This window comes from Corythoichthys intestinalis, chromosome 22 (genome assembly GCF_030265065.1).
Source record: "Corythoichthys intestinalis isolate RoL2023-P3 chromosome 22, ASM3026506v1, whole genome shotgun sequence".
Classification (NCBI taxonomy): Eukaryota; Metazoa; Chordata; class Actinopteri; order Syngnathiformes; family Syngnathidae; genus Corythoichthys; species Corythoichthys intestinalis.
In genome coordinates, this window is record NC_080416.1 from 22,881,033 (window position 1) to 22,896,137 (window position 15,105).

Genomic DNA, 15,105 nt, shown 5'->3' on the forward strand with positions numbered 1-15,105 from the left:
CTGTTTTGTAGAGAAGAATGGGCCAAGATTAGTCCTAAACGATGTACCAGGCGGATCTGCAGCTACAGGAAGCGTCTGGTACACAAAATATTAAATGTGATGGTTAACTTACTTATTTTTCCCCATTCTGTCATTGTTTGCATACTATCCTCATTAAAATATGAAAACCTATCAATGTTTGGATGGTTTTAGTTAAAGCAGACACTGTTTTTTCATCTGTGTGATTTTAGCAAAGATCAGATCACATTTGATGGTGATTTTATGCAGAAATGTGAGAAATCCCAAAAGGTTTGGATACTTTTTCATACCACTGTATAATCTAACCAGATGGACAATACCTTGTAGTATTTCCTTGTAACAACAAAATCTGTTTCAGCTCTTCTGCATTCGGCAACTGTAAAATTATTTGTAATTTTTTCCTTATTTTCGGTGTATCAATCTACACCTCATGTTAACACAGTTTGCACAGATTGTCAGAATTTTGTCCACGAACGATCAACGAAGTGGAAAGAACAAATGCACGCTTCATTTATGTCATGTTGAATCAATTTTTTGGAGATTCCGTGGGTTCCTCTGGTTTGATTTTGCAGTTTTAACTTACACACTGTTTACTTCAATCACACTTCATGTTGTTCTGGTTAAACCAAAAGTCCGTAGCAGAAAATGTCAAAGATGGCGCCGCCCAGGTTTTGCTCAGGAAACTTGTTCATTCATGAAGTTAACCCAGCTATATTGGTGCTGCTGTTTTGGTTAGCAACTGTACCAAAACAGGCTCTGCAGCTAAGCTCTATATCATTTCTGGAAACTGGGGTAATTACACTTAATACCTTTGTCATTTTCCCACAATTCCCGAACATACAGAACTTTTTGAGGGAGATATTTATTTTTCTCAAATTGATGAAGCACCCCAGCGAATAATTGTGGTCACTAATAGGGGGAAGTACAGTGTTTGCAGCTCATTATGGCTTGTAAGCTAACATTCTATCATGGGATTTACTGCAGTTTGTACACTAACTGCACATTTTTTTGCGTGATTTTTTTTTTAAATAATTGCACATCAGCCGTGACAGCAATTACCTAGCAACAAGATACACGCATGCTTGGTAGTTTAACCATTTAATATATTAATAAATATTTTTGTAAAGATTTTTCATTGTTCTCATTTACTTTCTTTGTGACGATTCGAGATGACCAAATAGGGTTCAGTGCAAACCAAGCCACACAAAAAAGTCCTTTGTTTTAACCCTAAACAAACCACAACATACTCAAGATTGTAATGATGTAACAATGTTTTTCTGTCATTTTTTAAAATAGCTCTGCTTGGTCTTTCTTAGATAAATCATTGGATCAATGGATTGAACGGATACAGTTCTGCAGGAGGGTAAGGCAGAATTTTAGTTTGACATGTTGCATTCAGATCTTGTTGGGAAAATATTCGATTTTTTTTTTTTTCCTCTTGGTGTCTTGCGAAGTATTTTCTCTGCCTGGCATATTGTGCCTCTCGAGTAGAAAGCTGTTGTCCACATTGAAATGTTTTCTATTCAATGTGCTCAATGCAACATAGGCGTAAATCTTCACTGCAACATTTCAATGGACTAAATGGGAAGCTCACATGCTACGTTTCGGTCAAGACTTTTAAATAATTGATTTAATGGAAGTATTAATATCACAATTGGAGGTTATATATTTTTTATTTTACATGTCTACTAACATTTTCCACTTTGCTTTAGGTCCCATAATTCAAAATGATTAGTGGTGTTATATTCAAATGTCCCTTTCTGTATCTACATGCACAAAGAAATACAAAGAATAATGAATAATTGCATTCATTTGAAATGTTTTAGGGCTATTATTATATATATCTTTAAGACATACTTCTCTAAATCGCTGACAAAAGCTAACATCCAAGCACCAAGTGAAAAGTTAAGAAAATTATTAGCGGTTGATTTGTAAATATATATTAAACAGGTAGACAGTAAAATATAAATCTGATATAATTGCAATTTTTGAGACAATTGAACTTTTTTGGTCTTAAAAAAAAAATTGTACCTTTGATTTTTGTGAAAAAGTAACTGCTTGCGAGACACTTTCTCTGAGAAGAAATCATGTACAGTGTACTAAACAGTTAGAAGTTGCAGCATTCAATTGATCGGCTAGTACAGCGTCCTAATCGTAACACCAGATAAAATAGGAAAGTACACCTTTTAGCATTACTGCTTTTACTGTTATCCACAATTTTGTAGACTAATGTTTTATTTTAGAAATATGACATGTAATTTATAGTAAATTAAAATTTCAAAACAACTAACACTTTATAATAACTGTCCATTTTACTAGTTAATAGATCATTAGTAAACTGTTGATAAATGATTTATTGTTGATTTGTGAAGTATTTGTTAACAGTTTGTTAAGCATTTACAGGGTGTTCCAATATGGTTGAGCCCATTCTAAATGCCCATGCAAGTTGATGGATCTTAATAAATTTATATACACTTTATGTTGAAGATCATAAGTTTTATTGGTAAAATATACAAAGAAAAGTACAAATATTTGTTGGTTCTATGGCTGATTTTCATAAACGTGCAACATGAGCGCTGCCTGCAAAATGCCTTATCAAAATGCCTTTTTTTTTTTTTAAAGTGAACGGCATTTCTTAACCTGAAAAGATAGAAATGCCAAACGTTACACACAAAAACTTGAAACTTTTCTATACAAACTGTTTCAGGTTAAGAACACCCTGTAAATGCTTAACAAACTGTTAACAAATACTTCACAAATCAACAATAAATCATTTATCAACAGTTTACTAATGATCTATTAACTAGTAAAATGGATAGCTATTATAAAGTGTTACCAAAACAACAAACTGTATCATGTACAATTTCTCAATATGTAAAACAATACCAGTATAAAACGTGACTGGTTGCTCTGGGTACTTGCAAATATATGTTTTAATAAATATATTGCAGTTCTAAGTGACGTAAGTGGTTATTTAATTTCAAATACCGTGTATGTTATATTGATTTTGTTTAAATCGTTTTGCATGTGTTAAAATTGAGGTCACCACCGCTGTTTGAAGCTGCCAAGGAGTGAACGTTCATTTCTTCAGCTACTATGCTCCCACCTTGTGGACTTTATATGCATTACATAAGAACTGCTTTTAGAATGAATAGGCCCTTTTTTGGCCCAATACCACCACCACCTGGCCAAAGTGTGTAAAAATGAGTGCGTTCCAAATGCAGTTCAATTACCTTCAAGTTATATTAATGTAATGCTGATGTACTATTTATTATAACAAAATTTGAATAATTAAGGACTAGGGTGGAGCTTTATTTTGATTAGCAATAGTTATAACCATATGTAATGTAAATTGTTGGGATAAAAAGTCACAAATTTACATGAAGGCGCATTTTGTAATTTGATATCGTAATATTCATATTAAAGACAAAGTTGAATGAGGAAATATTCATACTTTAAAAAAAAACTTTATTCTTGCCTTTTTCTTAGGGAGCCTTTATCTAGTACTTTAATAGAATATGATCTTTATCCAGAAGTCACACAGGGTGTCCATAGCACACAAACAAACAGAAAAATGTCAAGAAAATACAGGAACAGAAACTGTAAAAGAAATATGTTATCAATTTATAAATAAATGCTTTGTTTTATTTATATATGGCGGAAAACAGACAAGGCTGAAAAAGCAGTTTCTGCTCTTGCACCCCTCTTTAAAACAAATGCTGTATTTTAAGCCAAAAGAACTGTTGTGTTTAATAGAACAATATGGCTATATGCTGCCGTAGCAGAGTCATGGTACATTAAGTCCCCAAACTGTTTTTAATTTGTCCATTTTACCCTGGAAACCCCCGTTTACAGACGTAGCGCAACCGCTGTTGTTTCAAACTAGCCATAAAAAGAAGGTAAGTAATCGTATTTATTATTCTGAATGTCTATTATTTTTTAGCTTAGAATCATTAATTGTCTAATATTTCGTTTAAAAAAAAGAAGAAAAAAACCTTTAAAAAATTATTCACTCGCATATTTTTAACCTATAACAAATTACGTCACAATGAAAAAATTGGTGTCTGTAAAAAAGTCACGGATATCTACCTCATAACTATCGCTTAATTGTATTTTCCCCAATATTTTAAATGATAAATAATCAGTCCAAACAAAACCAGATTGAGAAAACTGAAAGAAAAAAAAAAAAAACATAAGACGCCACATCCTTCCTTCCACCTCCTTCATTTTGAATCCTGCGGCTTATAGTCCAGTGCGGCTTATTTGTTGGTTTATTTAGGTTAATAGGTTTATTTGACAGTGGCGTCATAAGACCATCATAATTATGACATGACACTCGCATGGGCGTTACTGAATGCTTATGACAGATGTCATTAAGTGTCATCCGGCAAATTATGTCACTAACTCCATTTATGTCCAGCTCAGATCTTTTGTATCTGTTCAAAAGTGAGATCATTTGCCGGATAACACTAAATGACATCTGTTGTAAGCATTCATTAATCCTCATGACAGTGTCATGTCATAATTATGACTGTCTAATGACAGCCCTATGGCGCTACTGTCAAATAATGTTTCAGAATACCATAACTAGCAATTAATGAAACAACTGGAACAGTAACTGAAGAAATAATTAGCACAGAACATGAATTTATCTGTAGCACTGCTATCCATGCTAGGAGGCATGTTGGACAACAACAGTGTTGACAACAGGTGTCAGCAGATGGTAAATGGTGTTATACTTATATAGCGCTTTTCCACCTTTGGTTGACTGTCTCCCACAAGGGAGCAGTGATGGCCAAATGAAGCTTTTTGAGGCAATGAAGCTTTGCAACCAATTGGTTCAAAGCTTCATGGTCCTTAATTTAGTCCTATGACAATTGTATGATGTTGCTGTCAAATAAAGTGTTACCGGATATATCTTTTTGTGTAAATATCCCATAATACATTGTGAACAGCTGCGGCTTATAGGCCAGTGCGGCTTATCCATGAACGAATGTCATTTTCGTGCCAAATTTGGTGGGTGGCGGCCTATCGTCAGGTGTGCCTTATAGTGCGAAAATTACTGTACTTACCTTTTTTTTATGGCTGAGTTGAAACAAAAGCGGTTGCGCGGTGTCTGTAAATGGAGGTCTCCAGGGTAAAACAGACAAATTAGAAATCGTTCGGGGCTTAACGCGCCATGAAACCGCTATGGCAGCATGTAGACATATTGTTCTATCAAACACAACAGTTCTTTTGGCTTAAAATACAGCAGTTTATTTTAAAAAAGGGTGCAAGAGCAGAAACTGCTTTTTCAGCCTTGTCTTTGTTTTCTGCCATATATATATAGATATATATATTTGGCCTGTAAATTATTGTTGGAATAGAAAGATAAGACACAAGACGGATATACAGTATACATTCAACATACTGTACATAAGTACTGTATTTATTATAACAATAAATCCACAAGATGGCACTAACATTATTAACATTCTTTCTGTTAAAGGGATTCACGGATAGAAAGACTTGTAGTTCTTAAAAGATAAATGTGAGTAAAAGTTTATAGTCATTTTGTATTAAAACCCCTCTTAATGTTTTCGTTTTAATAAAATTTGTAAAATTTTAAATCAAAAAATAAACAATAGTTCACCATTGTTGACGTCGCCGAGCGGGACGTCACATGGGCTCCCTGCCGTTCTTCCACAGTGTCTTTGACTACTAAGGTAGTGATTGAAATACACCACAAGGTAAATATTGCCATTTAGTGTATTTTTTTAGCTAAACTAAATATTTGAATAGAGTTTGACCAAAGTTTTATGTGTGTTTTGCATAGGCATTTTGATAGGGAATGCCAGTTCTCTTTGCATTGAGCGCTTTTCTTTTTGTGAACATTTTTTGAGAGATAGGAATATTATTTTTGTTGTACTTTCACAAAATGATACTGTAGCGACGTAACTGTTCCGCCCAAATGCATGACGGGAAGTTGGGAAACCAAGGCTGTCAGTGGTAGCTGCAAATGGTATACGTTCTGCGTTGTGTTCAATGAAGCCTGTTAAGAAAAAGATCATCTCCTGTCATTCTTCCCCACGTCGCTCGCCTCAATAATTATGTTTGTTGAGAAAGAGTTGCCAAAGCTTATACCAATAAACGGCGCGGTCCAGTGAACGCCTGTTTCCACTCGCATTTCTCTGCCTTTAGCTCTCAATTGCCACGTTTACATGGAGCCAAATATTCCAATTACAATCGGAATATTTGTTCAAACCGAATAAATGTGTTCCATATAAACACCTCATTCGGAATGAACAGGCCCAAACCGAATGGAATTTCATTCCGATTCACAGGTGTGGAATATTCCCTATTAGAAGTAAAATTATATCATGTAAACAGGGAAACGGAATGGTGTCTGGTTGCGTTCTTTCTGCACATGCTCCGTACTGACGTGGTGACGTCACTTTGTGACGTAAGTAACGTCACTTGCAACATGGCTTCCAAGCACAGCGCACCTAATTGGAGTCCGGCGGAAAGATTGTATTTAATTCAAACTTTAAAAGAATTGAATGTAATTGCTCACTTAGATGGGCGTAAAACGAGGAACAGTGAACTATTTAAAAAAGTTCACGAGAGGTTACACGAAGCCGGAATAGACCGGAGCGTTGACCAGATTAGAAACCGGTGGAAAACCGGCTACTACAAGGCAAAAGAGCAAAACAGCAGAAGTGGATACGACCCCACAAACACAACAAGTGGGTTAAAGTTAAAACAGCAGCTCTTCGACGATCGATCTCCATGTTTTGCAACGTGACGCTTTGTTTTGATTAATCTGCGCATGTCAGACGGCAGTTGTCAAACGTCCTTTCGGAATAAAGGCAGTCACATGTAAACGCTGGATCGGAATAGATGAAGTGACATGTAAACAGCTGATCTGAAATTTCCATTCGGAATGACTTGAATCGGTATGAACAAAAGTCAGCATGTAAACGTGGCTACAGTTCTAAAAACGGCGTCATTGTAATCTGTTTGAGGTAATGCATGAGCGGGTCATTCCGCGCGTGCATTAAATGCGTCAAATATTTTAACTAAGGCTGTCAAACGATTAAAATTTTTAATCAAGTTAATCACAGCTTAAAAATTAATTAATCGTAATTAATCGCAATTCTATAAAATATGCCATATTTTTCTGTAAATTATTGTTGGAATGGAAAGATAAGACACAAGACGGATATATACATACAACATACGGTACGTAAGTACTGTATTTGTTTATTATAACAATAAATCAACAAGATGGCATTTCATTTCATTCATTTGTTTATTTCAGGCCATGATTTTCCTTGTCAAGACAGCAAGTATATACAGCTCATATAAACAAATAACCAAAAGAGCAGCAAAACTAAGTAACATAGCAACATCAACAACTTGCCTGAAAAGGAGTGGGAAGAAGAAAATTTATTTAATCCCACCCCTATTCTCATCTAATTAGGAACAAAAAAAATCTTGCTACTTCCTTCCAAAAATGTAGGTAACCAAAAAACAGTTCAAACAGTTATGTACAATTTCATTTTTGTAACAAATGTTGTCCCTTGACATGAAGTTACCACAGGTAACACCCAAACCCAAAAACAGTTTCATACCAACACTGTAATGAAACCATACCAACTATGGTAAAGGCCACACACACAGGACCTACAAATTATAAATGGCAACAATAACTATACCAACAATGGTAACGGGCAATATACCAGCAATGGTAAGAAACAACCAGCACTCTAACCAAGACAATTTATTGATGTAATTAAGACCTTATATCAGTATACTGTGACCAGACCATAAGTTTGTATAACCGTTTAAATCTGTAGATAGTTTGGCATTGCTTGTGTTGAATTCCCACATTATTCCAAAGTTTCACTCCACACACAGACACACAAAAACTTTTACGAGTTGTTCGAATTTTTGGTATTTTGAAGTCTCCATATCCTCTCAAGTTATGAGTTCTCTCTTTCATTGTAAAAAAGTTTTGCAATTTAATTGGTAATAATTTATTGAATGCTTTATAGAGGATTATTGAGGTATTATACTTTACAAGATCGTTAAATTTTAGCAGCTTTGAGTAAATAAACAAATTATGTGTGCACTCCAGAAACCCGAACTTATGGATGATTCGCACAGCCCGTTTCTGTAAGGTGACTAAAGGATTTATCGTGCTTTGATAAGTGTTTGCCCAGACTTCAACACAATATGAGAAGTATGGGAGAACCAAAGAGCAGTATAAAGTGCGGAGTGGGTTCTCGTCAAGAAATTGTTTAGCTTTATTTATAATTGAGAGACTCTTGGAAATTTTTGTTTTTATATGTCTGATGTGGGGTTTCCATGTCAGTTTACTGTCAATTTTAACGTTATTAACATTCTGTTAAAACGATCCATGGATAGAAAGACTTGTAGTTCTTAAAAGATAAATGTTAGTACAAGTTATAGAAATTTTATATTAAACCCCTCTTAAAGGGTATGAAAATGCAAAGGGGGTGTGAGACATCAATAGAACCGTTATGTGCCAAGATAACAAATATTGATAAAGTTAACAAAAAAATCAATCACATTAATGAGCAATTATCGAAAATAGATCGAAAATGACGAACATTTCCGAAAGTGTTCCGGAAACAGCCGAATGGGGCGGGGACCTCACTACAAGTGAATGAAAGTCGAGGCGGAGCCAGGTGCCATTGTTTTTTATCGACGAGAGAGTAGCGTTCGGGTTTGTTTGACCAAAACATCACTAAAGAGGGCTAATTTTCTAGACCCAGCCTCCGGCACGGTTTTATGTGGTGCGCATTTTCCACCTGAAAGCTTCTCGAACTATGGACAAGTGAAATCGGGTTTTGCCAAAAGATTGCTGCTCAAAGCAGATGCGGTGCCCACCATACACGCGCAGCCACCTAAATGTCCCGAGATATCAAGAAAGAGGACGATGACTGGCAAAGGAGGCTAAGGCTAAGCAAAGGAGGGGAGCAGCCAAGCTCGAAATGGCCAGAGTGAGTACTCTTTTATAATAAAAAAATATCACGCATTGGATACAGGACTGGACACATGTATAAATTATCGCTCGTAAAATATATAGAACAAATCCTCTGATCCCATTCATATTTGTGTCTGTTGGCGGAGCGAAAAGCTATGATAGCACAATAAATGATAATTATTCTATACATTACTTTATTTTGCGGTCACGGTGTATCAGCTTCACAAAAAGAAATGCAAAACAAATCATTCGGTGTTTCCCACACGATCTGCTGCCAATGTTTCATCAGTGTCATTGCTTCCCTCAATGACCGTTTCATTACGCTGCATTGGCGTTCGTTTGGGGTCAAATTGGTAACCTAAAACACCAGTTAAAGCTTCGTAACTCTCCTCGTCACCATTAGATGAACATTCGTTACGTCTTTCTATGTCGGATTCGTCGCTGAAACTAGAAACGAAATTGTCTGCCATCATCGCCGCCATTCAGTATTAAAGCACTGAGGCTTTTTCTTGTTGAAGAAACACCCCTCACTGTCAATTCTGAATTCTCTTTTATTGACAACGAGGGGTGTTTCTTCATGAGGGAACCTGGAATATGTGCAGAGCAGGACGAACACAATGCAACAGCATAAACAGCTCAAAACACCCCTAATTCTCCCCTCACTAGAAGGAATTATATTGATGCAGACAGGCGCTGCCCCCCTAGTGGCCGGTGGCACTCGCTTCACTTGTAATGACGTCACGCACACAATCTGCCAGATCTCGGGCGCCGGTCGTTTTAGCTTGACAATCGATCCAAATTTCTCTCATTTTCTTGTGTGTAATTACACGAAGTGGCATGATATGAATACAAAAGGCATGCGTTTATGGATAAATGATGGAATATTAACATTTCCCCAGGGGTTGACATACCCTTTAATGTTTTCGTTATAATAAAATTTGTAAAATTTTCAAACAAAAAATAAACTAGTAGCTCGCCATTGTTGATGGCAATAATTACACAATGCTCATGGTGCTCAACCCCATATAATCAGTCGCACCCAAGCGCCATCAGAGGGCGACAAAACAGCAAAAAAAACAAGTAACAAGTGGGTATGACACAGTGCTGTCATTTTAATCTGTTTGAGCGGGGCATGTGCGTTAAATGTGCCAAATATTTTAAGGTGATTAATTTTAAAAAATAATTACCGCCCCGTTAACGCGATAATTTTGACAGCATAAATTTGACAGCACTATGCAGTGCCTTGCAAAAGTATTCGGCCCCCTTGAACCTTGCAACCTTTCGCCACATTTCAGGCTTCAAACATAAAGATATGAAATTTTAATTTTTTGTCAAGAATCAACAACAAGTGGGACACAATCGTGAAGTGGAACAAAATTTATTAGATAATTTAAACTTTTTTAACAAATAAAAAACTGAAAAGTGGGGCGTGCAATATTATTCGGCCCCCTTGCGTTAATACTTTGTAGCGCCACCTTTTGCTCCAATTACAGCTGCAAGTCGCTTGGGGTATGTTTCTATCAGTTTTGCACATCGAGAGACTGACATTGTAGATTGTGCCATTTTAGATTTGGCTTTATGTTTTGGATCATTGTCCTAGTGGAAGATAAATCTCCGTCCCGGTCTCAGGTCTTGTGCAGATACCAACAGGTTTTCTTCCAGAATGTTCCTGTATTTGGCTGCATCCATCTTGCCATCTTCCCGTCAATTTTAACCATCTTCCCTGTCCCTGCTGAAGAAAAGCAGGCCCAAACCATGATGCTGCCACCACCATGTTTGACAGTGGGGATGGTGTGTTCAGGGTGATGAGCTGTGTTGCTTTTACGCCAAACATATCGTTTTGCATTGTGGCCAAAAAGTTCAACTTTGGTTTCATCTGACCAGAGCACCTTCTTCCACATGCTTGGTGTGTCTTGTGGCAAACATTAAACGAGACTTTTTATGGATATCTTTGAGAAATGGCTTTCTTCCTGCCACTCTTCCATAAAGGCCAGATTTGTGCAGTGTACGACTGATTGTTGTCCTATGGACAGACTCTCCCACCTCAGCTGTAGATCTCTGCAGTTCATCCAGAGTGATCATGGGCCTCTTGGCTGCATCTCTGATCACTTTTCTCCTTGTTTGAGAAGAAAGTTTGGAAGGACGGCCGGGTCTTGGTAGATTTGCAGTGGTCTGATGCTCCTTCCATTTCAATATGATGGCTTGCACAGTGCTCCTTGAGATGTTTAAAGCTTGGGAAATCTTTTTGTATCCAAATCCGGCTTTAAACTTCTCCACAACAGTATCTCGGACCTGTCTGGTGTGTTCCTTGGTTTTCATAATGCTCTCTGCACTTTAAACAGAACCCTGAGACTATCACACAGCAGGTGCATTTATACGGAGACTTGATTACACACAGGTGGATTCTATTTATCATCATCGGTCATTTAGGACAACATTGGATCATTCAGAGATCCTCACTGAACTTCTGGAGTGAGTTTGCTGCACTGAAAGTAAAGGGGCGGAATAATATTGCACGCCCCACTTTTCAGTTTTTTATTTGTTAAAAAAGTTTAAATTATCCAATAAATGTTGTTCCACTTCACGATTGTGTCCCACTTGTTGTTGATTCTTGACAAAAAAAATTAAATTTCATATCTTTATGTTTGAAGCCTGAAATGTGGCGAAAGGTTGCAAGATTCAAGGGGGCCGAATACTTTTGCAAGGCACTGTATATATATATTTTTTCTTTAATTATATAATATATATCTTTAAGACATATTTCTCTAAAACATTTTAAATATTATATAAAATATCACAAGCACACTGACTGAAACTATTATTTTGTTTTACTGGCACTGCAGCACCCTAGTCCAATATATAAACATGCACTTAAAAATTAATGGCATTATATGGCAACATAATCAAATGGTTTGGCGGACCACAAGGGGTCCGTGGACTCCAGTTTGAGAACCACTGGTCCTGCAACCAGATGTGGCGCACAGGCTGCGTGTTGCCAACCCGTGGCCGTAGGTACATGAGTGGAATCAAAGCATTTAATATTAAAGTTAGTAAAACACATTTTGTGAACAATAAACAGTGGACAGGGTGTATTTTGTTCTACTATATATAAAATGATCAACAATATCATAGAAATGGCTAAATAGGGAAAGGAAGGTCCACTTAGTGCATGAACGTCAGTGTGCAGTGATATGATGCCGTCACGTCTGTCAGGTCAATATAGACGAAAAAAAAATGTTTTCTCGTTTTTGATCAGTGAATTCGCAACATGTGGAGACGTGAATAAACAAATGAGCTAGCGGGTTCGGACATAGCGGATCTCTTGTCCACTGAATCTTTTACCCACATGCAAAAATCATGCAAAAGGTAAATACTGTGGCGGAGGGATACAAACACCACGGCACAACATGGCCGTCACCTCCGTCATGTCCTCTCCTGTGGGAACGACCCGTTCTACCGTGATGCCCGCCGATTGGCCCACGCGCAGCTCGCCTCGGCCTCTCATTGGTCCGCGTAGACGTCCATCAAAATCTGATGTCAATGACGTCGATCATACGCTGGTTTCACTGTATCGCCTTGGTGGACAGTATAGTTACTTAAAACATGAAATTGAATAAAATGTCGCGGATTCTTTCGCAACGACTCGTCACGCAAGCGTAATTTAACCGATGAGTCTTCATTGAGAAGTATCCCGTCACGACCGACGTATCTTGTGCGGGGGTTTAATCGGCAATATTTCAGGGTAAGTGGAGTGATACATTTCCTTCCTGCGTCTTTTCCCCCCCTTCGCACCGTAGCACCGCTGCTTGCTCTGCTTATTTAAATCTCCTTAAATGCTTAGCGAAGCCGTACGTCTCGATCCTGCACTCCCAATAGGCTTGTTTTATCTAACGAAAGTTGCCGTAATGAGAATTAAAGTAGTGCGTGGCCGCCGAGTTAGAAGGGAAAAGCAATGGCTGTCGGCCGGGGCTCGTTATGGAGAGATTGTCTAATGGCCTCGATTCCAGTGGACTCTTGCTTCAAGGCTTCCCCCCCCCCCCGTTAGCTAGTCAAATATGTCCTAAAAAGACCGTGTACCTGTCTTGCGTCAGTGGGCCTGTCTGTCTCATATCTGTCAAAGGACACCACGACGGAGTTCCCCCTTTAAAATTCAGATGTGGATGACTGTCAAGATGTCCACACCAGGATGAAAATAGCATTTAATCTCAGTGATAAAACTGCACACTTAAGAAACGTTTTTGTTCAAAGCTCATTGCTTATTACTGTCCTTGAGGCTTGACTGGAAGGGGTGGGTGGTTTCATATTTACCTGGATTGGATTGAGTTTGATTTGATGAGATTCTAGCTTTAGGTAGTTTTGAGTTTACATTGAGCAAATTTTTAATTGTTTCCTCAACTCAAGGGCGTAGGTTTGGTTTATCACTGCTGTCCCTCCAACTTCAACGAATTGGACGTCTATGGCTGTCTGTGGCAGAGTTAATTTTGGGGCAGTTCAAGTCATTTCCAATTGGTTTTCCTTCAACGTTGACATTAGAAAACATACAGGAGGATATTTCTCTCAAAGCTGCTTCCTCCTCGAGAAATTTACACACATTAATGTCACGCTAACTCTGATGCAGGTGGGACTTTCAGTAGCAAAATTATTGGTGTGTAGGGTTGGGCATCGTTTGAAATTGAATGATTCCGGTTCTGATTACGATTCTACGTTTCAATTCCGGTTCCGAACAATTCTTGATTCCGATTCTTTTAAGAAGCAGGGGCAAAAAAATAAATAAATAGAATGCATGGTTTATATTAAAGTCTTAACTTCTTGATGATTTTTTAGATTACATGAACTTCTCACAGGGCTAATTTTAACTTGTATATAAATATCAGTCTTTGAACTTGAGCATTTTTTTTTTCCGCTCGGCGGTCAGGGCATCAAAACATGGAATTGAAATTTAAAAATTCAAACGTTTCCAGTAGGGGTGTGACAAAATATTGAAATGGTGATATATCGTGATACTTTGTATCCCCAAAGGTTATCAATATGCTCCTGCCAAGAATCGAGATATCGTTTTAAAACTGTGTCAATGTCTAAAAAAATATAAATAAAAAGGAACCAACAAGTTGCTACCAAAATTTTCCACTTTATTCGTGTCTCAGTCAACTCTAAGGTTGCATTGACGGTGCTCGACGCCCAATCCATTTAGACTAGAAACGTTCGTTCATTCGAAACCAGAGTCATTCTGTCCGATTTTCAGGGCATTCCCAGGTCACTTGCTGTTCATTTTAGGGCATTTACAGGTCATTTCCTGTTTGAGTCACTGCCTATTCATTTGGGTGATTCCCAGGTCACTTCCTGTTATGTAACTATAAATAAACAGGAAGTGACCCGTAAAATACCCCAAAATCAACAGGAAGCAACTGAAAATCAACCGTAAATGACCTTAAATGGCCCAAAATTACCTCATTGCCTGGCGTTGGCTGCCACTGACGGCCACAGACGTTCAATCCGTTTGAAGTGGGAGGGATGGCAGCGAATGAACGAATGTTCATTCGCTGCCACCCTCCCAGTCCAAATGGATTGGACGTTTACTAGTGATAAACTCATTCCAATTCACAGCAGAAGCTTGTTTTTCTGTTTATTAGTTGTTTGTAGAATATCATTGAATGATTTCCTGACCAATATATCGATAATCGTTGTATCGCCATATTGTCAGATCATCGTTATCGTGAGCTTTGTATCTCAAATCGTATCGTATCGTAAGGTACCAAGAGGTTCCCACTCCTAGTTTCCAGGAACATCGGAGTGATAGAACTGGTTCCCATCCATGCTCGATGCCCAATCCCAGTGGTGTGTTCCCCACCTCCACAACATTGACGTCTTTTTACATTACTTACAGTGACTGCTGCTGGCGACAAAAAAAATTCTAATATCCCTCGTCTGCGAATGGGGCGGAGGAGTCATCAGCCAATCAAACATGCGTTTGAAGGGGATAAATGGACTGGCACATTCAGCTAGTGAAAAGGGGTCAATATAAGTCTGAACATGATTAACGTACTGTGATTACTTAATAATGGTAGGGTCATTTCTAGCCGTACAACATATGGATA

At 37.8% G+C, this 15,105-nt stretch overlaps 1 protein-coding gene across 9 annotated transcripts in view; it reads left to right on the forward strand.

Moving 5' to 3' along the window:
• LOC130910218 (myocyte-specific enhancer factor 2D homolog) overlaps positions 1-15,105 on the forward strand; it is a 140,059-nt gene that overhangs the window by 93,443 nt on the left and 31,511 nt on the right. For 7 of the 9 annotated variants that reach the window (XM_057827275.1, XM_057827281.1, XM_057827279.1 and 4 more), the window contains exon 1: positions 12,534-12,752. The gene's annotated coding sequence lies outside the window, so the exon portion shown is untranslated. Of the gene's footprint in view, positions 1-1,334; positions 1,382-12,533; positions 12,753-15,105 lie in introns of those variants that run through there. The other 2 variants (XM_057827277.1, XM_057827283.1) reach the window with 2 other exon arrangements.